This window comes from Phyllobates terribilis, unplaced genomic scaffold (genome assembly GCF_046119375.1).
Source record: "Phyllobates terribilis strain yellow unplaced genomic scaffold, ASM4611937v1 Scaffold_5__5_contigs__length_657084704, whole genome shotgun sequence".
NCBI classification, from domain to species: Eukaryota; Metazoa; Chordata; class Amphibia; order Anura; family Dendrobatidae; genus Phyllobates; species Phyllobates terribilis.
Genome location: NW_027362765.1, coordinates 109,954,201 through 109,979,546, shown reverse-complemented (window position 1 = coordinate 109,979,546; position 25,346 = coordinate 109,954,201). Strand labels below are relative to the sequence as shown.

Below are 25,346 nucleotides of genomic sequence, written 5' to 3'. Positions count from 1 at the left end.
GCGTCGGGCCGCTCAGAGCCTGACGGGTGCAGAGCCTTCCCAGGCGTGAGTTCAGCTGCTCACAGGCCCACCAAGCTTTCCTGCTATGTTACTAGCAGGTCCCAACACTGAACAACACTAATCCTTAGTGCAGGGTTTTTAAAGGACCTGTGGCAAGAGCCACTGGAAAACCTGGGTTGGAGGGAGGAGGCCACCCCAGTGCCTTCCCGTAGCCTCCTCCAAGAAATGAAGGCCCTGCCGGGTTTTACTAATCTGTCTTAGCCAGATAGCCTCACCAGGTCAATGCTCACCTTCATTCCTGCACTGCAGCCGCAGGTGAGTTTGTGACTGCAATGCACTCCAATGGATTTAAAAGGTCTCTGTACACACTCTGGGGGATATATAACATCCCTCGTATACGATCCCGGTCACTGCCTTACAGCAGGGACATGTACAGACAATAAATTCAATACAAGGTAAGACAGTTTAAACAGTTATATTAGGAGTGAGGTCCCTGCTCGCAAGCTTACAATCTACAAGGGAATAGGGGGGACACAATAGGTGAAAAGTGCTTTTTATTTCAGGTCTGGCAATTATAATAAATAGGGATTTTCATATAAAGCTGCATGATCCGATCATCAGCCAGTATGCTTAAGTGCAATAATCAAGTATTGAGTGCAGTTATCGTGTGCATGGAGGGTGTGGAGACAGATAAATAGTAGGGAACAGATTCTGAATAATATTTAGAAGGAGGGGACAGGGGAAAGTTAGTTAGGACCTTACGGAGTTGAAGCGGTAGGCTTGTTTAAAGAGATGGGTTTTTAAAGCGTGCTTAAGGCTGGGTGCCCACGTAGCGTTTTTCAAGCGTTTATGCTGCGGAATTTCCGCAGTATAAACGCTTGTGAAACGCTAGGTAATCCGCACCCCATGGTCCCCAAGGGGATTCCGCATGTTCTATGCACATGCTGCGGATTTTTCCGCAGCGTTTATGCTGCGTACAAAAATCCGCAGCATGTCATTTAATTTTGTGGAAGCGCAGCGGAACTCCCGCCATTGACTTGCATTGAGACACATAGAAACCGCGACTGTACATTTGTACAAGCGGCTTCTATGCGTCTCTATGTGCGGATGGTACCCAGTTCTGGAGGAGAGAAGACTCTCATCCAGACCTGGGTACCATTGTACCTGTAAAAAAAGAATAAAATAACAAATAAAGTTTATACTCACCTTTCCAAAGGCTTTTCTCTGAATGCCGGCATCGCTGAAGGACCTGCGGTGACGTCACAGTCATGTGACCGCAGGCCCTTCACCGCTCTGTCTCGCGATATGCCGGCATCCAGGAACCAGACAGGAACGAGCGCTGCAGCCACGCCGGGCATTGGGGGTGAGTATAGCTTTATTTGTTTTAATTTTTACGGTTCACACTGTATAAATCCATGCTGTTTGCATGGATTTATACAGTGTGACCTAGTTGTCAAGCACTTTCCAAGTGATGCTATCGCCTGGAAAGTGCTTGTCAATCTGCATGCGGAAACGCATGTGAATCCGTATGTGGATCCGCATGTATTCTGCAGGAAAAACGCATGCACAATCTGCATGCGTTTTTTCTGCCAGGGAGATGCAGAAATGCTGCAGAAATTTTCTGCTTCATTTCTGCATTGTGGGCACATACCTAGCCCTCACGTCTTCAGGCTATCAGTCGGATTGTCTGGGGAAGTGCATTCCAGAGAACTGGCCCAGCACGAGAGAAGTCTAGGACATGAAGGTGTGAAGTTCGGATTATGGGGAATGTTAGTCTTAGGTCATTTGTAGAACGGAGGGCACGTGTAGGGCGATAAACAGAGATGATAGAAGAGCTTTGTGGGTGAGAGCGTTGAGTTTATATTGGACCCTGTAGAAAATGGTAACCAGTGTAATGACTGGCACAAGATGGAGGCATCAGTGAAGCTGCTGGACAGAAATACGACCCTGGCTGCTGCATTCAGGACGGATAGGAGAGGAGAAAGTTTGGTAAGGGGGAGACCATTCAGAAGAGTTGCAGTAGTCCAAACGAGAGTGAATAAGAGTGACAGTAAGAGTTTTAGCAGTTTCAAAGGTGAGAAAAGGTCGAATTCTGGAGATGTTTTTAAGATGCAGGTGACAAGAATGAGTGAGTGATCGGATATAGGGAATAAAGGAAAGTTTAGTGTCAAATATGACCCCAAGGCAACGGGCGTGCTGCTTGGGAATTATGGTTGAACCCTCAAAGATAATTTCAATGTTAGGTAGAGTTAGGTTAGTAGAGGGGAGAGACACAAGAAGTTCAGTTTTGGAGAGATTCAGTTTAAGATAGAGGAAGGACATGATGTTAGGGACAGCAGACAAACAATCCTTGGTATTTTGTATTAGAGTAGGGGTGATGTCAGGAGAAGAAGTGTATAATTGAGTGTCATCAGCATAGAGATGATACTGGAACCCAAATCTGCTGATTGTTTGTCCAATAGGGGCAGTGTATAGAGAGAAGAGGAGGGGGCCTAAGACTGAGCCCTGCGGAACCCCGACAGTAAGGGGACGAGGAGAGGAAGATGAGCCGGCAAAAGATACTGAAGGAGCGGTCAGAGAGGTAGGAGGAGAACCAGGAGAGGGAGGTTTCCTTGAGGCCTATAGAGCAGAGCATAGGGAGGAGGAGCTGGTGAGCCACAGTGTCAAATGTGGCAGAGAGATCCAGGAGAATCAGCAGGGAGCAGGGACCTTTGAATTTAGCTGTTAGTAGATCATTAGAGACTTTAGTGAGAGCAGTTTCAGTGGAGTGTAAAAAGCGGAAACCAGATTGTAGAGGGTCAAGAAGAGAGTTATCTGAGAGATAGTGGATTAAACGGGATTGGACCAAGCGTTCCAGGAGTTTAGAGATGAAAGGAAGATTAGAGACAGGTCTGTAGTTAGCAGTGCCATCCTGGTCCAGGCATGGCTTTTTAAGTAAAGGGGTTATGATGGCATGTTTAAATGAGGAAGGAAAGATACCTGAAGAAAGAGAGGTAAAATATTTTAGTCAGGTGAGTGACCACCGAAGAGAGAGACTGCAGGAGGCGTGAAGGAATGGGGTCACATTTGCAGGTTGTAGGCCAAGAAGTGAGGAGCTGGGTAACTTCTTCTGTAACAGGCTCAAAGATGGCAAGTGAGCTTGAAGTGCGGCAGGGAAGGGGATCCAGGCACTGGGGAGATTGGGCAGAGCTGTCCTGATGGATGTGGTTGATTTTTTTCTAGGAAATAAGTGACCACATCCTCACTGCTGAGGTTGGTAATGGGGGCCTGTGCTTTAGGGCTCAGGAGGGAGTTTAAGGTTTCAAAAAGTCATTTTTCGATTGTTGGATAGTGAAGTCATGAGGGTGGAAAAGTAGGATTGTTTGACCAGATGAAGAGCAGAGGATCCTGAGGATAGGTCATCAATGCTAAAGTAGTGGACAACCTCTTTAATTACTGTTGCTTATATGGCACGAATATATTCTGCAGCACTTTACAGACATCATTATTCACTGTCTTCAATGGAGCTTACAATCTAAAATCCCTTTCCATAATTCTTTAGGCCCGAATTCATCAAGATTGGCGTTCTGCACACCAGTCTTGCCGAAATGTGCGATGAGGAGTATACGCTAATTAATGAATTTGGTGCATCTTCCAGCTGCTATACCGTAAGAAGTGTACTCCGGTCAGGTAGTGAAGAACAATTGTAGATTTGTTGGATTTCATGACCATGCCCTCTCCTGGCAAAGCTTAATATTATTATGCTTTGCTTATATAATGACACGAATTCCACAACGCTTTACATACACTAACATAGCTGTTCCCATTGGGGCTCACAATCTACATTCCCTATCAGTATGTCTTTGGAGTGTGGGAGAAAACAAGAAAACTTGGGAGGAAACCCACGCAAACACGCGGAGAACATACAAACTCCTTGCAGATATTGTCCTTGGTGGAATTTGAACCCAGGACCCCAATGCTGCACAGCAACAGTGCTACCCACTGTGCCACTGTGCTGCCCACAGCTCTGCACAGTTTTGATAAAGTCGACAGATTTGGTGAGTTGCACAAAAATGTTGCGACATTTCAAACAGGTTTACGTCAGAATTCTGGAGAAAGCTGTTTAAATCATCAGGGCATTAAGAGCCTGGGAGGAAATTTGTGGTAAAACATACAAACTCTGTGCTGATTTTGTCCTTGGTAGGATTTGAAGGCAAGATCCCTGTGTTAGAAAACAGCTTATGTAAATTATAAAATATTGTAGCAGAGTGGATTTTGTCATCCTGCACAAGTCACTGGGTTATACTGTATATAGGATTTTAGTTGGTGTGTTGGAGTAAGGTCTGCTTTTTATCAGATAGCACACATACCCATTGAGTATATCCTATTTTGATCTTCAAAATCGGGGTGTCATGGATCTCACACCTGGATCATTGACTTTTATGGATTTGTGAATAAATCCGTAAACCTCTATAAGTGTGTGCCACCCAATAAAAAAATAATTGGACATTTCACATGGATGTAAGAATGCAGCCTAAGTAGCGTGTAAATCATGCCTAGTGGCTTACTGGAAGTGCAACTACAGGGAGTAAGTTAAGTCATATTCTCCCTGCAGTCGATCGCCTCCAGTCATCAGGGTTGTGCAAGGAGTGGGTACAGTCACCATATTGTGAGATTGGCTATTACTGCTCCCCTACACATTGATTGACCGCCTGCATTGTGTGCGCGAGAATACACAAACACACAAAACAGGCTGTCAATCAATGTGCAGGAGTGGTTACAGTGCGCTAACTGTGTAGTGAGAAGTGACTGTAACTGCTCCCTGAATTACTGGAAGCAAGTGGCTGCAGGGAAAATATAAATTCAATTTCTCCTTCTCCTGCTTGTCTGAAAACTACTTTGCTATAATCAAACAGGTAGTTAGCAAATCCAGCGAATTACAGTTAGCTTGTGACAAGTGCTAGTTTCTCTGAAGCCAACCACTGAATTCCTGTAGACCAATAGTAGACAGAGTGAAGGAACTAAAGGCAGGTGGAGATGCTTCAAATAGGATTTATTGATAGTATATAATATCCATTTGTTACATAGCGGTAATTACAGTATTACATAACATTTCAGATGAAAAACCCTTCTTCAGACATATAGGCTATGCTCACTGCATATAGGTCAAAGTGATACAGCAGGGTGTGGGGTGGGCTTCCCCCAAAAAGGTACAACCAGGATCCAACTGTATCAAGGCCTGTGGTGTGTGTTACTTCAAGCAAAGGAGCAGTGAGTAAGGCAGGAGGAGGTTGCCCTAGGTGAGAAGAGCTTCCATGCACCAAAAGCACTTCAGTTTCATTTGCTTATCCATTCAGAAGCTCAGTAATGGAGGAGAGGACTGGACTTGCAATGTAAAGGTATTTGTGGACTTGTCTTTGAAATAGCTATATGGGGATATTCATAGTTTGAGGGGGGAACCTGCTGATAGATTCCCTTTAAGGGGTTAATAATCATCATGTAAAAATATACCTGGTTGTATTATTATTATATGAAGGTTTGCATGGTATAACTTTGCATGTATATGTCCTGATCAATGGGTGTAACTAAAGACACATCAACTCCTAAGTCTTTAGAAGCCTATGGGACCAATCAGGTGCAAGGATGCTATTCCTTTCAGTGGTGGCTTTCATTTACCTAGCACTACTATGCAGATTCTCCTTGGTGTAGAACTGCTACAGCTATTTATCCTTGTTAGCATTATTTACAGTCAATAAAGTGGGTGATTGAGGAGAGGACATTGCTTGGTTTTCTACAGGGTCCCTTCTATTTTAGTGACACCTTTACAAATATGTGCATGCTTACTGTACTATTATTATATTATTATTTAATTCCGGAGGCACAATGGTATTCTCAGTAGATGTTCAGTAGACATGTGCCATAGTATATATGCTGCAGATTTATTAAGTTAACTCATAGATGTGTTTTTGGACAAGATTTCTTATGTAACAACTTGTGCATTTCATAATGTTGCAGCCGAACAGATTTTGTGTCATTGGAGACGTTTCCTGCAGTTCTGGATATGAGTGTTGTGTATTGAGATTGTTCTTTGCAGGCTCTTTGTGCTGCAGGTCACCATCATCATCAGGGGGAGGAGGAGGAGGCTGGAAACACTGACAGAACTCCGCTTCATCATTGAACAAAGTGCTGGGAACTCAAGAAGACTTCCCCCAAAACACAGAACTGTCAGCCACATCTGCCACAATGCCCAGCCAAGAAGAAATCCACAAAACATTAATTACTTAAGGGTGTAATCTAGTCTTTTTAAAATTGGTATCCTATCCTTTGGATATGTAATTGTGGGAATTCAACTTTTGGACTCCTTTACAGCTTGAAGGGACTCTTAACAGAATATTCCCAGAACTGAAAGTTATTCCTTCTCTTTAGGACTGGACCACCAAGGCAATCAGACCCCTCCTCACTGCGCACTCACACTGTAAGGAGGCGCACAGAGTTTGGGATCTCTCCTTTTAGTGATAGTGGGGACCTCGTGAAAAGACATTTATCATCTATAAGTGACACAGGTCCATTGAGGAAAAAACATTTATAGACATTGTCCAATCACAAAAAAATGTTAAGGTTCGAAAGACTCTTATTTATATGGAAAAATACACTTGTGTTATTACATAATTTTTATTACTTTTGACATTGCTTGTCTTTCCTCTTGTCTCCGCTATTGACAAGGGCATGCAAGTGTACATAAGGGGATATAAAGTTGACAGATAATAATCTTTAGCCCAACATAAAAGATTCAATCAGCAACAAGTTAGCAATTTGTCGCTGATCAGGCAATCTGTGAACATTTTTACACTGGAAAATGACTAATTCTCACCATGTTTTAAACAATAATCGGCTTGTTTAAAAAGTCCTTTACCGCTTAATTATCATCTGACCATTATTAAAGTCCTAACAAAAAGGAAAAGAATCCATAATTGTATAAAATTATCCGAAAATAAAGCAGAAAAAGTACAGAAATACCACAATTCAATGAGATGATCTAAAAACTTCCTGCTGTTTAGATAAATGGACTAACAATGCCAAATGGCCATTAACAGCACAAATACACAGGTCAAGATGGGGTTAATTATTGAGTTATAGGCTACACTATGGACAGGATACACATGAGGCAACTAGGAACCATGACAGTAATGTATCCCCATGGAATCAAATGTACAGGATTTTTTTACAATTAAGAATCACATGTAATTTTCCCCCACATACAATTCAATTAAAATCAGATAAAATGCATTCAAAATATTATACAATATCAGGATCCAGATAATAATGATAAAAATAATAAAAATATTAATAATTTTATTTCTGTAGTGCTAGTATATTCTGCAGCACTTTACAATGGAGGGATACATGTACAGATAATAATACATTACAAAGTAACACAAGCTACAATCTATAAGGAAATAGGGGGGACACAATAGGTAGAAAGTGTTTGTCATGTACGGTCCAGTCATCATTATAAATAGGCATTTAAAATAAAGCTGCATGATTTGGTCATCAGCCAGTATCTAAGTACAGTTACTGTGTGGAGGATATGGAGACAAATGAATAGGAGGGACCAGATTCAGAGGAAAATTTAGAAAGGGAAAAGTTAGATTAGTGAAGTGAGGTGATAGGCTGTCTAAAGAGATGTGTTTTTAAAACACGCTTAAAAATGTGGGGGCTAAGTATTAGTTGGATCATCTGAGGTAGTGCATTCCAGAAAATTGGCGCAGCACGAGAGAAGTCTGGGAGACGGAACAGGGAGGTTCGGATTATGGAGGATGTCAGTCTTAGATCAGTTGCAGAATGGAGAGGACGGGTAGGGTGACAGACAGAGATGAGGGAGAAAATGTAGGGTGGTGCAGAACTATGGAGCGCTTTGTGGGTGAGAAGTTTATATTGTACTCTGTGGCGGATAGGTAACCAGTGCAATGACTGGCACAAGGTGGAGGCATCAGTGTAGCAGTTGGACAGAACTGCAATACTTGATGCTGAATTCAGGGTGGATTGGAGAAGAGAAAGTTTAGTAAGCAGCTGTTTGTATTGGCTCATAGCAGTCTGTGGACAAGGCGTCCAAACAACACTGATCTTGTGATGTTGTGTGCATGAGCACAAAGGCTGCACTTAGACTACCTGACAGTTGGGAATGAGATTTCCTAGGAAAACTCCTTCCCCAATCTGCCAGTCTAAATAGACCGGCAAACACCTGATGAGTGAGCAAAACACACTTTTGTCAATTGTGGTTTTTAAACCTGCATATAAATCAGCGTTTACAGTAGCACATTATTCTGTGTTTCTGAAATGATACTCCATGCGCATAGAACAATTGTATTACTGATCATCCGTGTGCATAAAATTGTGGTTGTCCTGTATAAACAGACAATTTAACAACCGCCAATTAGTAAACAAGTAGCCGATCACCGGACATTTAACAGCAATGATTGACGCATGCAAACCCAGCATTTAACAAGGAATTCTCTGTAGTTTATGACCAAGCCCAACTGTGTGAGAACAAGATCTGAAACTTCTCAATTAGAACCATCACAGTAAATTCTGGTCTTTGACTCAATGCAACCATCAAATTGGTAAAAAAAAAAGTGAAGCCAGTTACTGGCTGCATATATATGGATCACTACTGATCTCTATGCTGGTTTTTATAACCTGATCACAATGTGCACAGGGCAGTCTTGGTAATAATATTGATCAGATTATTTTTGGTTACAATTTTTTGTGCAATAATGATTATCTCTATGATTTCTTAAGTCATTGACGGTTTGAGGCTGACAACTTCATGTAGACAAACGTCTAATGATGTGTCCACCCTCTGAGCTTCTTTATATCACTCTCCGGATTGTATTACACCCTCCAGCCACATCTGCTCTTTGCAGCACTTTGTATGTAGACGAGGTGGGAGCTGTGAATAATCGTATATACTGTATGCATAGATGGGAGCCTGTACAGGACAAGGTCTGATACCTTATATGTCAGTTCCTGAATTTACTGCATCTTGCAGGTTTAGCAGGATGTGACCTCTCACTTCCTGTCTTCATCTCAGCTTCGGGTTTTATATCCACAATATACAAATTTCTGAAAATATATAGTCATTATTAAAAAAATAATAAAAATAATACCTGTTTAGTTTTATTATAGTCACTGATAATGGTCAATAATAAGCAAACAATGGTGAATGGTGACCATGAATATTAGGACTGCGGGACACAACACATGAACTTCCCGCAGGTCACTAGAAATAGGGTTACAGTCCGATAGGTTTCAATGTTCCTTTGGGTTCTGATAACCGGCTGGTGGTTTTGATATTACGTCTGAAATACGCAGGGAGAAGAAAACACCTGTACATGTGCCTTGTGACCACAGCCTCTTTCTGTACAGAGTTGTGGGATTTCCAGGTGTTGTTGACCCAACAGAAATAACACTGCTATTGGTTGTTACTCTTCTATGGTTCTGTATCTAAGTTGTCAACTTCCGCAAACTTCACTGGGACACGGTAAAGGTACATTTACACCAGCCAAACACGGCGTTAAATGACCGTCTATCGGCTATACACATGCCAGTTTTCGGTCATTTAATGGCCTGTCTCGATAGACCGACCAGAATTATATGTGCACAGAAAAATTTTCAAAATGATCATCAAATATTATTTTATCGGCAGAACATTAAATGTTTACACAGGATGATGTGCTGCCTAAAACGCTTATTTTAATGCTGTCATCCAATAACCAGATAAACAAGTACTTTGAATAATGTAGATGCCCTAAAGTTGAAGACTACTTTCTATGTAACAGGCTGCCTGACAACATCAAATAAGAGCACAGGTCATGTCCTGACAACTCGGCTTGTAAGCAGGGTCCAAGAAAGATGATGATGATGATGTTGCAGTATCTCAACCACCCTCGGTGGTCGCTATCTAGACAACAAAACGGAGCACAGTTGCAGGCAAAACACTGACAAATGCAGTTTTAGTCTGAGCTCCTGGTTCATGGTCACTGTCTCTGTCTGGCACCCCCTAAAAGTAAAAGGCTATGTTTACACGTTGTCTTTTTGTTGCATTTTTTTCTGCAAGCAAGACCTGCTCTTTTGCCAGTAAAGAACCTGCTTTTAAAAAGTAGGTTTTGCTGCGTTTATGCTGCTTTTTTTGGTGCATTTTTACTGTGTTTTTTTGGTGCGAATTATATGTATCATTGTTGCGTTTTCAGCAGCGTTTTTGCACTTTTTCATTGCTGTCTAGGGTGAAAAAATGCTGCAAAAATGTTGCAAAAACACTAAAAAAATTGACATACTATAGTTCTCAAAAATTATTATTATTATTTATTATTATAGCGCCATTTATTCAATGGCGCTTTACATGTGAGAAAGGGGTATACATAGCGAAAACAATTACTGTATTTTCCGGAGTATAAGATGACTGGGTGTATAAGACGACCCACAACTTTTCCAGTTAAAATATAGAGTTTGGGATATACTCGCCGTATAAGACTACCCCTCTTCTAACGCACATACGGTAAGAATTTAAAAAAAAAACTGATTTGATTTCAATATGGTAATTTTAAAGTGATGAACCTTACCGGCGATTGGCTGGTTGTTGTATACTAATTAAATAAGTTTTCTGATTCAAACAATGGACAGTATTCACACTAGTGGTCACCACCGATTAATATAACTATTAGAAACTGGGAGGGGTATCAAGAGAAAAAAAGGTGTGTGAATAAAATTTAACTTTTATTAATACAATTAAAAGATTTGTTTAAAATTTTTGTTAAATTGATTATCATACATAAAAAAAATGTATATTGGGCCGCTGCTATAATGAATTCTAAGCAGTGTTGGCCCACAAGATCCTGATTTCAATAAGATAGCACTGATATAAATTATCCACAACCAGTGTCTCTACAATTATTTGGTTGGGTATTGCGGGACTTGGGAGAGTGGACAGCCATTGACGTTGATGGATAGGTCGGGTGGGGGGGTTGAGTGAGATGGCATTAAGATGATGAATTCTGTTTTATCCATGTTAAGTTTTAGAAATCTAGCAGAGAAGAAGGATGAAATAGCGGACAGACATAGTGGGATTTTGGTTAGTAGGGAGGCGATATCGGGTCTAGAGAAGTAGATCTGTGTGTCATCGGCATAGAGGTGATACTGAAAGCCATGAGACTCTCTGAGCTGTCCAGGCCTAAGTTGTAGATGGAGAAAATCAGGGGTCAAAGAACTGAAAATTGGGGAATACCGACAGATAGGGGGCGAGATGAGAAGATGGTGTCTGAGTGGAAGACACTGAATGTCCGGTCTGTTAGGTATGAGGAGATCCAGGATAGGGTCAAGTCTGTGATGCCGAGAGATGAGAGAGTCTGTAGTAAGAGGGAATGGTCCACTGTGTCGAAGGCAGATGACAGGTCCAGGAGGAGGAGGACAGAGTAGTGTCGCTTGGATTTGGCAGTTAGTAGGTCGTTGGTGACTTTAGTCAGTGCAGTTTCAGTAGAATGGTGCGGTCGGAAACCAGATTGTAGGCGGTCGAAGAGTGAGCAGGAGGAGAGGTGGGAGGACAGTTCAGAATGGTCGTGTGGTTCCAGTAGTTTTGAGGCATAGGGGAGAAGTGATATGGGGCGATAGCTAGTCAGAGAGGAAGGGTCAAAGAAGGGCTTTTTGAGGATGGGTGTGATTGAGGCATGTTTGAATCATGAGGGGAAGACACCAGTTGTTAGTGACAGGTTGAAAAGGTGAATTAGGGTTGGGATGAAGATAGTGGTAACGTTTGGGATGAGGTGGGATGGGATTGGGTCAAGTTTACAGGTGGTGAAGTGTGATTTGGAGAGTAAAGAGGAAAGTTGATCTTCCATAATGGTGGAGAAGGTGGTTTTGGAGGAGGGTTGAGTGGATATGAGGAGGGGCTGTGGGGACTTTAGGCAAACTCTTTGTCTGGTGGTGTCAATCTTCTGCTTGAAGAATGAGGCAAAGTCTTCCGCTGAAATAAGAGGAGGCACTGGGGGACGCAGGAGAGAAATAAAGGTGTTGAATACAGGGTTGTGAGACAGGGATGATATGAGAGATGAGAAGTATGTTTGTTTTGCTGCAGTGAGTGTGGAGTTGAAGGTAGTGAGGGACTGTTTGAATGCGGTGAAGTGCTCAATGGTGTGGGACCTTTTCCATCTACGCTCAGAAACCCTGGAGGCCCGTCACAGTTCTTTAGTTAGGCTGGTGTGCCAGGGTTGCCTGTTGATTGTGTGAGCTTTGGTATGTGTGAGGGAGGCGACCGAATTGAAAGCTGCAGCTGTTGTGGTGTTGTATAAAGTGGCAGTAACGTCTGCATCATGTAAGGAACTAATGTCTGTAAAATGGAGAAGGGATTCAGAGAGTGAGTGTAGGTCAAGGTGTTCAAGATTTCTGCGAGGGTGTGCAAGTTGGTGGAGTGGGGATTGAGGACCTGGAGAGGAGAGGGTAGAGAATGTAAGTAGGTTGTGGTCAGAAAGAGGGAGGGGTGAGTTAGAGAGGTTAGACAGGGAGCAGAAGCGGGTGAAGATGAGGTCTAGTGTGTGGCCATCTTTGTGGGTGGTTGCGGAAGACCACTGAGTAAGGCCGAAGTGAGGGATAGAAGCTTAGAGGCAGCTGAGAGGGAAGTGTCAATGGGGATGTTGAAGTCGCCCATTAGGATAGTGGGGATGTCAGTGGAAAGAAAATGAAGTAGCCAGGTAGTGAAGTGGTCAAAGAAGGTGGTGGCTGACCCAGGGGGACAGTAAATGACAGCCAGTTGGAGGTTGGAGGGGGAGTAGATGCGGACACAGTGCACCTCAAAAGAGGGGAGAGTAACGGAGGGAAAATGAAGTTTTCCAGTTCACTCAGGAAAAATATCCAAGTGTGTGTATGAAGCTTTCTGAAATCTCACAGTTTTTGCTGGTACTGTAAGCAGCTTTTAATTTGCTTAAAAAAGCAGAAAAAAAAACCTGCAAAAACGCAAGGTGTGAATAAAGCCTAAGACAACCCGGGTGTCATATCTTTATCCAGTAAATGCAGAAATTTTATTTGGTTCTCCTGGATGACTCTTTCATAAAACTTGCTTCTCACCACTTGGGAGAAGGAGGATTTTTTTTATTACAGTGCCACGACCCCTATGGCAGAGCCAGACTGCAAGACGGAGCTACCTGCCTATTTCCACTACACCTGCCTATGGAAGCTACGTGGAACACAGTCATCCACTCATCAGCATCACTGCTCAATGATCAGAGCGCGCCGCCATGTTTGTGGGCGGGCCTTTTAAAGACTAAGCCCTGCCCACCGATGCGCCATTGGTGACGCCACCCATGGACCAATCAGGCGGTGCCAGGTCACCGGGTCAGGTAGGTGCCAAACCACCAATCACGATCCTCCAGGTCACGGGCATGCTCAGTGTGGCGAATCCTGGACTTAGACTCCAAAAGCCCTGTCTCCCTCCGCAACCTATGCTTAACATTGCTAGGCACAAATACCCAGGAGACAATCTGTACTTCTCGTGGACCAGCTAGGCGTCGGGGCTGATGACTGATGCTGAGCAGCATCATCCTTGGCTGGACCAAAATGGGAGACCCCAGAAGGCTCTGGACCCATTTCGAATCCAGCAAAAGACCGACGCCTAACAGGAATGCTTTGCTAATAGTTCCAAGAATTAAAGTCTCTCTTCTCTACTTTGGATGGAAGTCCTCTCTGCGCACAGTCTAAGTGCACTATCCACACTTAGACTTTGTTCACATCAGCGTTTTTTTCTGTTATAGGACAGAACAACTAAATTATCTGGAATTACAGATTCCTAACATGCTAGACAAAAGGAGTGCCAAATGGTTCACAGTGACTATAATGGGGACCGTCAGCTTTCTGCGATAGGTGGCGGCATTTTATCAGATGCTGAGCTATTCTGACTGGTGTTTTTGTATGGATGTCTGATGACACAATGGTGAAAAAATTCTTATATTGCCATATCCTCTTAGAACCTGTTGTTATTATTATACTTTGCTTATATAGCACCATCATATTACACAGCTCTTTACAGATATGATCATTATCCCCATTTGGGATCAAAATCTAAATTCCCTATCAGTATGTCTTTGGAGTATGAGGGAAAACCAGAGAACTCAGAGGAAGCCCACACAAACACGGAAAGAACATACAAACTCCTTGCAGATATTTTTCTTGGTGGGATTTGAACCCAGGACCCCAGAACGGCAAAGCAACAGTGCTAACCACTGAGCCCTTCACTATAGTGTTTCTGTGCTTTGATAGGGAGATGACTGTTCTCCCTCCCTGAGCACCATGGACCTTCCTCTGTCATTATATCAAGTCATGATGCAGACACATCTGGGACACACAAGAGGGACCAAGAGGATGAAAGACAGTGTTGACAACAGTGGCAATGCCTTATTTAAAGGGGTTTTCCACAAACAAAATTTCATTTTAATCAATAGATATTGGAATAATAATAAGTTCCACAATTGGATTTGTTTAAATAAAATGTTCCTGTGCTGAGATAATCTTATAAATGTGCCCCAGAAATTACAGCACGGGATCGCAAATGATTCTTTCTTTGAAATAAAACAGGTTTTAAAAAAACAGGCAGTGAAATGTTTTGCCTAACAAAAAGAATCAGCTGCGATCCCCTGCTGTAATGTCTGTATATTCTTTTCCTTCCTCCCCTGCCCAGGAGATGTGGTATGATCAGACCATGTCCCTGCACTGTCAGACACGGCCATTACACGGTACATAGCAGGGGCACATTTATAAGATTATCTCAGCACAGGAACATTTTATTTAAACACATCCAATTGTCGAACTTATTATTCCAAGATCTATTGATTAAAATGAACTTTTGTTCGTAGGAAACCCCCCCCCTACCAATCAGTTAGCTTAGAAATTGAGATTGTTCTGATGTACTGTCAGAAGCCAGAAAACAGTAGTTACTCCATGGTATTCCCCATCTTCAATTATGCATCAGTTAGATTTTTCTAAAACTAATTATGGTGGAAAGAGTGTGAGGTTAAGTGCCCACGTAGCGTTTTTGTAGCGTTTTTGCGGCGTTTTTACGGCTGCGAAAACGCTTGTAAAACAGTCTGCCATGCAAAGCAATGTGAATTCGGATGTGCTGTGCACATGATGCGTTAATTTGCGTGCCGAATTCGCATTGCGTTGCAAAACGCAGCATGACCATTTCTACCGCGATTACGCTGCAAATTCGCAGCCATTGAGGAACACTGAAACGCAGCAAACCCGCAGGTATATGTGGATTTGCTGCGTTTCAATTAAATTCAATGGCCGTGAATTTGCAGCGTAATCGCGGTGCGTGTGGTACCCGGGATGAAGAGGAGACTACAACTCCTCTTCATCCCGGCTACCACGCGGTGAAAAAAAGAAATAAAAAGCTTAAAAATAAACAAAACCTGTATATTCACCTCTCCGGCGGCCCCCGGTCTGCTCCCGGCCACGTCCTCTCTCTTTGGCGTCCCGCGGTGTACTGTCAGGACCTGCGGTGACGTCATTTAGTCACCTGATGGTCACACGACCGCTGATGTCGACGGTCAGGTGATGGTCGCGTGACCATCAGCTGACTAAATGACGTCACCGCAGGTCCTGACAGTACACTGCGGGACGCCGAAGAGAGAGGACGCGGCCGGGAGCAGACTGGAGGAGACCGGAGAGGTGAGTATACAGCTTTTTTTTATTTTTAACGTTTTAATTCTCTCTTTTTTACTATTGATGCTCCATTTAAAGCATCAGTTGTTCACACATTATAAATCCATGCCGTTTGCATGGATTTATATTGTGTGACCACCTTGTCAAGAACTTTTCCAAGTGATGCTCAAAATCGCTTGGAAAACTGCTTGAAAAAACGCATGTAAAAACGCTGAAAAAACGCTTCTCTCTGGCAGAAAAAAATCACATAGCCTGACACCAAATGTGACAGCACGGAGGCTCAGTGGTTAGCATTGTTGTTCTGGAGTCCTGGGTTCAAATCCCACCAAGGGCAACATCTGCCTGCAAGTTGTTCTCCCTGTGTTTGTTTGGGTTTCCTCCAAGTTCTCCAGTTTCCTCTCATACTCCAAAAACATAATAATAGGGAATGTAGATTGTGAGCCCCAATGGGGACAGTGATGATAATGTCTGTACAGAGCGTGGAATTAATGGCGCTATATAAGTGAGTAAAATAGATAAATATTATTTTACACATTGTAAAAAAAAAGTAAAATGATAGTTACAAAGAGTTAAATTACCAGATGTAACTTATAAGTGGCATATATACAATATATTGTATAATCATAAAACCGACCAAGATAAAATATAGAAGCGCCGTTTGTATCTGTACGTTTCCTATTAATGTAGAATCATAAACATGTAGATGTATCGGAGCTGAAGATATCTCACAGCAGAGGAAGTCAAGATGATTTCCTGTTAATAATCTCATCCACTGTAGTCAGCATTTATCCACACAATGGCTGATAACAGAGAGCATAGGAAATGCAGAGATCTTGACTACACGATTAAAATATAAACATACATATGCATATCAAGTTTTGTAGGGATCATTTCAGGTCACATATAGTTGCTAAGGACATGAGTGCTGCTGTAAGGAATGCCTACCTATACCCATATTTTCTGGCTTACTTCATGTCCTGCCTAAAGGTACATACACACGTGGCCAAAATTGTTGGTACTCCTTGTTTAATGAAAGAAAAACCCACAATAGTCACAGAAATAACGTGAATCTGACAAAAGTAATAATAAATTAAAAATCTATGAAAATGAACACATGAAAGTCAGACATTGGTTTTCAACCCTGCTTCCACAGATTTTTAAAAAAAATTAAAATTAAACTCATGAAAAAGGGCTGGACAGAAATGATGGTACCCCTGAAAATAATGTGACAAAAGGGACATGTTAAATCAAGTTGTGTCCACTAATTAGCATCACAGGTGTCTACAATCTTGTAATCAGTCAATGGGCCTGTATATAGGGCTACAGATACTCACTGTGCTGTTTGGTGACATGGTGTGTACCACACTCAACATGGACCAGAGGAAGCAAAGGAAAGAGTTGTCTCAGGAGATTAGAAAGAAAATTATAGACAAGCATGTTAAAGGTTGCACATATTATTCAGAAATTTAAGATCCATGGGACTGTAGCCAACCTCCCTGGACGTGGCTGCAGGAGGAAAATTAATGACAAATCAAAGAGACGGATAATACGAATGGTAACAAAAGAGCCCAGGATAACTTCTAAAGAGATTAAAGGTGAACTTCAAGCTCAAGAAACATCAGTGTCAGATCGCACCATCCGTCGTTGTTTGATCCAAAGTGGACTTCATGGGAGATGACCAAGGAGAACACCATTGTTGAAAAAAAATCATAAAAAAGCCAGACTGGAATTTGCCAAACTACATGTTGACAAGCCACAAAGCTTCTGGGAGAATATCCTATGGACAGATGAGACAAAAATGGGACATCAGCTCTATGTTCACAGACGGAAAAATGAAGCATATCAAGAAAAGAACACTGTCCCTACTGTGAAACATGGAGGAGGCTCTGTTATGTTCTGGGGCAGCTTTGCTGCATCTGGCACAGGGTGTCTTGAATCTGTGCAGGGTACAATCACATCTCAAAACTATCAAGGGATTCTAGAGAGAAATTCTGTGGAAGCAGGGCTGAAAAGTAATGACTGACTTTCATTTGTTCATTTTCATAGATTTTTAATTTATTATTATTTCGTCAGATTCAATTTTGACCACGTGTATAAGTGCTGGGTGACAGACGTCCAGCCCAGGTTCTTCTCCTCTATGTACACATATCATATAGGAATACAATGCTTAATGAAAAAAATTGAAGCATCCTGAAAAGTTTCTGTTATTAATGCCATTGGGTTGTTTCCATTATGGACAGCAATAAAACTTTACCACCTCCCTAAAAATTTAAACTTTTTTCTTTTGGGAAAATGAGACTGAAATACGACATTTCTCCGATCACAGCTCTTCCCATTCAATAGACCTTATGTGGCATATACTTGCTCTTTGCAGTTCTATATGGGGGCTTCAGCTTTTAGACAAATGTAAAATTTTCATATCTACAGCACAGTGCCCTGGACCTCATGTGGGTCATTGTGTCCACTTTCTACCAATGCTAAAGAACAGACTTATATGAGTTAAAGACAATATCAAATGTAATGCATCATTATTTTTTCTCAAAAACAGCTGTCTTTGTCCTAAAACTTTAAAAGTATCATTCACTCCCCTAATTTCTCCCTAAGCAATCAAGCTCAGACCGTCCTGCAGCGCTCTTGGTCTTTTTATAAAATGCCAACGGCACAACCAGCTATAGCCAATGAGTGTTCACAGGAGTCACGTCAGGAGAAAAGAGCCCCTGGGCAAGAATAATATATGGGCCCTTTGCATTCCAAAAGCTCATCATAATGCACAATTTCACCTGCTTTAAAGGTGGTAGTGGCCCTCTTACCTCTTGGTCACCTGTGTGGTTGCATAGGTTGCACCAATGGTATGTCCGCCCCAGGGTAATATGCTAAACTATAAGCCGTGTTCCCACGTAGCGTACATACTGCGATTTCTCCACTGTATTGTTTTTTTGCAGAACATCTGCTGCGTTTAACTATCCAAGCAGAGTGGATGTGATTTCATGAAAACTCATGCACACTGAATGATTAAAGACACTGTTTAAGTGTGTACTTCTTGTTGCATTTTTTTCTCTAAGGCCACGGCCCCACTATCAGTATTTGGTTAGTATTCGGTCAGTATTTTTTCTCAGGAGTGGGAGCCAAAACCAGGAGTGGGTGATAAATGCAGAATTGGTGCCCTTGATTCTATTATACCTTTTCTCTGATTGTTCCTCACCTGGTTTTGGCTCCCACTCCTGAGAAATAATACTGACCAAATACTGATAGTGGGGCCGTGGCCTAAAGGCTTCTATGGGAAGGCTGTGAAAAAAGAATGTAAAAACACAGTTGAGTTTTTTGATGCAGAATCACAGGTTTTACAAAAAAAAATGATTAAAAAACATTGCTTCAAAAACGCATCATATAAAGGGGGAAAATCCATAAAAAAAACTCCAGAAGATTGTTATTGTGTATTATAGTGCAGAAAATATACAGATAAAAAGCAGCATAAAAAATGCAGCATTTATTCTACGTATGCACATGGCCTTAGAGGTTTTACAGGTTCCTGACGCTAATGGCCTATCCCTAATACTGGTCAGGTGGGGGTCTAACACCAGTTAGTTGTTTTCACCTCTGGAGGTAAGCAGTGAATAAAGCCCTTTATGTCGCTATTCAGTACTAGGGAGACCTTTTCGTAATTTTTTTTAACTGCAAAATACTTGCAAAAAAAAACAAAACCAAAACATTTACCAAAGGTTTTCTGTATTTTTTCTTAGAAATTAAAGCTTAAAATGTTTTTTTTCACAATGGACATTTATCATGCTTTCAACTTTGCCTGTCAACAAAGAGGGATACATTAAGACTGGCATTATATATTCCAGTCTTAATGAAGGGGCATGCAGTAGATGTGCCTAATTCAATAAGAGATGCATGCTGCATCTTATCACTGTAGTGTACCACAACGTTTGATGAATCTATTGGTAAGCCACTTTGTGTTGTGTAAAAAATGTTGCGACATTTGAAGGTGTTTTATCCCAATATTCTTGTGGAAACACCTTGATCAAATGGGCTCTTAGTGTTTTCAATCATTCAATGGGTAAGTTCACATGAGCGTATAAAAAAAATTGTTCAGCGTTTCATCCAACAAAGTGGGACGATTTTTTCTCACTTGTCATTCGTATACAATCCATTTTTTACAGCAGCAGCTATTAATCATTTATAGGACCATTTACAGTTTCCTACGTTTCAGAAGTGGAATGTATGGAAGAAGGTGCTGTGGTCAGATGAAACCAAAATTGAACTTTTTGGCCACCAAGTTAAACGCTCTCTTTGGCGCCAAACCAACAGAGCTCATCGCCCCAAGAACACCATCCCCACAGTGAAACATGGAGATGGCAGCATCATACTGTGGGGATGTTTTTTGGCAGCAGGGACAGGGAAAATGGTCCGAGTCAAGGAGAAGATGGAGGATGCAAAATACAGGGATATTCTTGAGCAAAACTTGTTTCAGTCAGACAGTGATTTGAGACTGGGACGGAGGTTCACCTTCCAACAAGACAATTACCCAAAGCATACTGCTAAAGCAACACTCGAGTGGTTTAAGGGGAAACGTGTAAATGTTTTGGAGTGGCCTAGTCAAAGCACAGACCTTAATCCAATTGAGAATCTGTGGTCAGACTTGAAGATTGCTGTTCACCAGAGAAAACCATCTAACTTGAAGGAGCTGGAGCAGCTGTAATTGCAGCAAAAGTAGGCTCTAAAAAGTAACAACTTTAGGGGGAAGAATAGTTATGCACACTGAAGTTTTGAGTTATTTTGTCGTATTTATTGTTTGCTTCACAATAAAAAGAAAACCAAATGTTCACAGTTGTAGGCATGTTCTTTACATAAACTCATGCAAACCCTCAAAAAAATAGTGAAATTCCAGGTTGTGAGGAAACAAAACATGAAAAAATGCAAAGGTGGTGAATACTTTCGCAAGTCACTGTATGCAGTGTGCTCAGGAGCTGAGAAAGGTCTGATATCTGCTGCTGTTAGTCACTGATAGCAGTGTTAAGATGGCTTGGTTGCTGATGCACTTGTGCCCTGGTTCCCATTGGTTCCCTGCAACGCAAGGGTCTGCGGCTGGACTTCAGAGGAGAGTGTTCATTTACTATATATCACAATACAGTGATTTTCCAGCATATAGAACACATGATCAAAGATTCAAGTGTCCTAGGTAGGGTAAATAAAAAATAAAGTAAAAATAAAAAGGTTTAAATCTCCCCATTTTCTCAGCTAAAAAAGATAAACAAATAAAAAATAAGAATATTTAGTATCACTGCATCTGTAAAACTCCAATGTTTACTAACTATCAGCATGGTCTATTGTCAAAAGTCTTCAAAAAGATGGCGCTGGGCTTAAACTTTCAGCTTCAAAATAGCTGCAGTGCCTGCACAGTAGAGTATCATATAGTAGAATAGACCTGTATTGGATGATGGCCTGAAGAATCATTTAAAGAGATAGTGCCCTCTTAGTATAACATTTGATGGGTGTATAACCATTTTGGCATCTCTTCACATTGCATAAGCATCGTGGCTATTTTGAAGGAGTCTAAAATTATAAGATCAGCCCCATTTTCTTGAAGATTTTGATTGAGTGACATTTCCTCCACTGGGCGAGCATCGAGGACATCTTTTTTTAAGCCCATAGTATGGGAGTAGACACCATTTTCTTGGAGACCATTATGATTTTATGTTTCCTTTGCCCTGATGATGTAATCAAATGGCGACCTGCTCTGTATTGGCTACATACAATACACCATGCTGATAGGTTAGAAAACATACATGTGACATGGATGTATATCTTTGACCCTACTCTGATAGATGCACATTGGCCCGGCATCATGGAAGCTCAGATTGGCTGCATATTGGGAATCATAATGATGAGGTAGGTTTGATGTCAGTTGGGGAGGTTATAATTAGTTTGTTAGGCCATTTTAGTTTCTATTTGCCTCATTGCCTTTATGAAGCTCATAAGGGTGAAACATGATAGGGAGGGTCTTTCTCTATTTTAATAACACCTTGTGCCTCTGGTCATTACACATTACAAAATAGGATACAATCCCTGCTGGTTAGATAATTGACGGCAGCCCTTCCGCTTTACGCTAGTTGTACTGTTTGAAGCTATTGGAGCTGCACACCTATGCAGCTACAGATAGGTAGATCTATCATCTATCCATATGTAGATTACAATTAAATGACACAACTAGCTCAGCAACGTGACCACTTGGGATACATTTAAACATAGGTAGGACCAAAAAGGAACAGAGTGGAATTTTAACTCCTTTCTGACGTGAGGCGTAATAATATGTCCCTGTGGCCTGGGCCTTAATGACCAGGTACGTATTATTACGCCTAGGCAATCGTGCCTTCACTGAGGCCACCGCCGGGTGTCAGCTGATTCTGACAGCTGACATCAAGCACTCAGTGCCATGAGCAGTGCCCGCACCGCTCCCGGAACTTTAACCCCCTATAAATGCTGTGATCTCTGCAATCGCAGCATTTAGCAAGCGAGCAGAGGGACAAAAGCCCCTCTGCTCTTGGATCGGAGACCCCGTGACGTCATCACAAGGTCTCAATCGTTGCCATGGTGACCCGATGTCATCATGACGACATCCGGGTCACCAGACACTAGCAAGGTAGTTTAATCATGCGCAGTGCATGATCAAACTATCTTGTGTCTGCAGCACTAACAGTTATGAGGTATAGCAGTCATCCTGCACTGATATATAGTATAACCGTGATCAGACTGCAGAAAGTGAAAGTCCGATAGTGGGACTAAGTAAAAAAGTGAAAAAAAAGTAAAAAAAAAAAAAAGTTGTAAAAATATTTAAAAGAAAAAAAACCACAAAATAACAATAATATAAATTATATATATATATATATATATATATATATATATATATATATATATATATATATATATATATATATATATATATATATATATATATATATATATATATATAGTACCCACAAAAAGAACAACAAACAATAAAAGTGCACATATTTGGTATTGCCGTTCCTGGAACGACCTGACCTATAAAACTGTCCAATTAGTTAACCCCCTTTAGTGAACACGGTAAAAAAATTAAAAAAACGAAGCAAAAAACTGTGCTTTGTCATCATACCGCTGAACAAAGAGTGGAATAAAACGCGATAAAAAGGACGAATATAAGTAAAAATGGTACCGCTGAAAACGTTATCTTGTCCCGTACAGCTCCATCAGCCGAAAAATAAAAGTTATAGCTCTCAGAATAAAGCAAAAAAAAATATTTTTTCTATTAAATAGTTTTTATTGTGTAAAAGCGCCAAAACATAAAAAAACAATATAAATGTAATATCGCTGTAAACGTACTGACCTGAAGAATAACGCTGCCTTATTAATTTTACCACACGTGGAACAGCATTAAAAAAAAAAATAAATCCTGAATTGTTGGTTTTTGTTAATTCTGCCTCCCCAAAATCGGAATAGAAAGCGATCAAAAAATGTCACATGCCCATCAACTTGTCCCGCAAAGAGCCGTTACATGACTCTGTCGGCCGAAATTTGGAAAAATTATAGCTCTCAAAATATTGCGATGCAAAAACTAGTTTTTGCAAAAAAAAAGCGTTTTTTAATATGTGACAGCTGCCAATCATAAAAACCCGATATAAGTCTGGTATCGCTGTCATCGCACCGGCCCAAAGAATAAAGTCGTCTAATCACTTATACCACACGAGGAACGTTGTAAAAAATAAATAAAACCAATTCTTCACCTGCTGCTGATTTGTTCATTCGGCCTCCCAAAGATTGCAGTAAGGCTCGGCTCACATTTATCCTGCGCTCTGTGCTGATCGCTTACACCAGGGTTTCCATGTAAATCTCTGAAATACGTGATTCAGACAAAACCCCCAGCCGAAGATTCCCTATAATGAGGCAGATGGAGGCACCGTGGACGCCGTCTGGCATGTAATCCCACAGTGTCCGCCTTTTTTATTAGGTGTGCATAAAAGTGCCGTCGGCCACAGTTTTGTGAATCTCTGAAAAAAAGAACACCGCTGAACAGAGACCAGATGGAGTCGAGAGTAACTCTTCTGCCTCATTATAGTGAATGGATCCCGCGGGGGTTTCATGTGAATCACGTTACTCGGAGATTTAAATGGAAACCCCAACATCAGTGCTCAGCGTAGAGCACAGGATAAATGGAAACATTTTACATAAAATTTTGGATCACAATAAAAGCTTTGACTCAATCCACAATAAAAGCAAGTCCCCACTCAGGTCCGTCATCTGTTAACAGAAATATAGGGGGCTTCCACGTTACTAGTAGCACAAAGGCTCTGGAAAAGTGAAATGGCCCTTGTCCCCCAAAAGAAATTCAGCAAATTCTGTGCTCCAAAATATAAATGCCCACCTCCCTTTTCAGCCCCACAGTGTGCCTAAACCGCAGTTAGCGTCCACATGTTTGGCATTTCTGTAGCGATGAGATCCCACCTAATTTCTGGGTGAATGTCTTCAGAAGCATGAGCTGGGCATAACATACCGGTCACTACAATGGCAATTTGCAATTTTCACTCAGCAGAATCCACTGCTGCTTGTTTCTGGAAAACACTCATGTAGTTAAAAATCTCACCACACCTGTAGATAAATTCCCAAAAGGGTATAATTTCCAAAATGGGGTCACTTGAGGGGGAATTCTGCTCTTTTAGCACTTAGGAGCTGTGTGTATGGAGTCTGCATACTATTCTAGGAAAATCTGTGCTCCAGGAGGCAAATAGCGCTCCGTCCCTCCCGAATCTCTCTGTGTCGCTAAGCAGTACTGCACAGCCACATATGGAGTATTTCTACATTCAGCAAAAATTGTGTGACAAATTTTGGTGCCATTTTTACCCATTTCCCAGTGTGAAAATTTAAAATCTGGGGCTAAAACAAAACTTTGGTGGTAAAAATGTACCGTATTTTTCGGACTATAAGACGCACTTTTTTCCTCCAAAATTTTGGAGGAAAATGGGAGGTGCGTCTTATAGTTCGAATGTTGGGGGGGTGTATATATATGTGGGGTGTGGGGCGAGCGGTAGTGGTGGAGGAGCGGGGCACAGGAGGCAGCAGCCACCCGCTGCAGCCTACAGTCCCCGCTGCTGAAGAAAAGGAATATTGACTGCTCCTATTCATGCTCCTTAATAGCGGCACACAGTGTAGCCGCCTGTGCCCGAAGTTAAAGGGCATGAATATTCAACCTCTCTCCACGCCCATGGGCGTGGGGGAGGGGGTGAATATTCATGCCCTTTAATAAGCGGACACATGAGATAGCCGGCAGCAGCAGGAGCCGCAGCGCGGCTCCGCTGTGTGCCGGCTATGAAGGAGAGTGAAGTCACTGCTCCCCGCGCACACAGTCCCGGCGTGGGGAGCAGTGACTTCCGGCAGCTGATCTCTCCTTGTGAGCCACGCATGGCAGATCAGTGCAGGCAGACAGGACGCAGCGCTGGAGGAGAGAAGAAAGGTGAGGAGTGTTTTTTCTTTTTTTTTTTTTTATGTGCAGCATGATGGGGGTTAGGGGGACCATGCATACTAGGATAAGGATGAGGGGGTCATGCATACTAGGATAGGGATGAGGGGTGCCATGCATACCAGGACAGTAATGAGGGGTGCCATGCACACTAGGATAAGGATGAGGG

General features: G+C 41.8%; 1 long non-coding RNA gene across 1 annotated transcript in view; it reads right to left on the bottom strand.

The window, feature by feature from the left end:
* LOC141270910 (uncharacterized) overlaps window positions 1-25,346 on the bottom strand; it is a 67,282-nt gene that overhangs the window by 1,259 nt on the left and 40,677 nt on the right. The window lies entirely within an intron of this gene.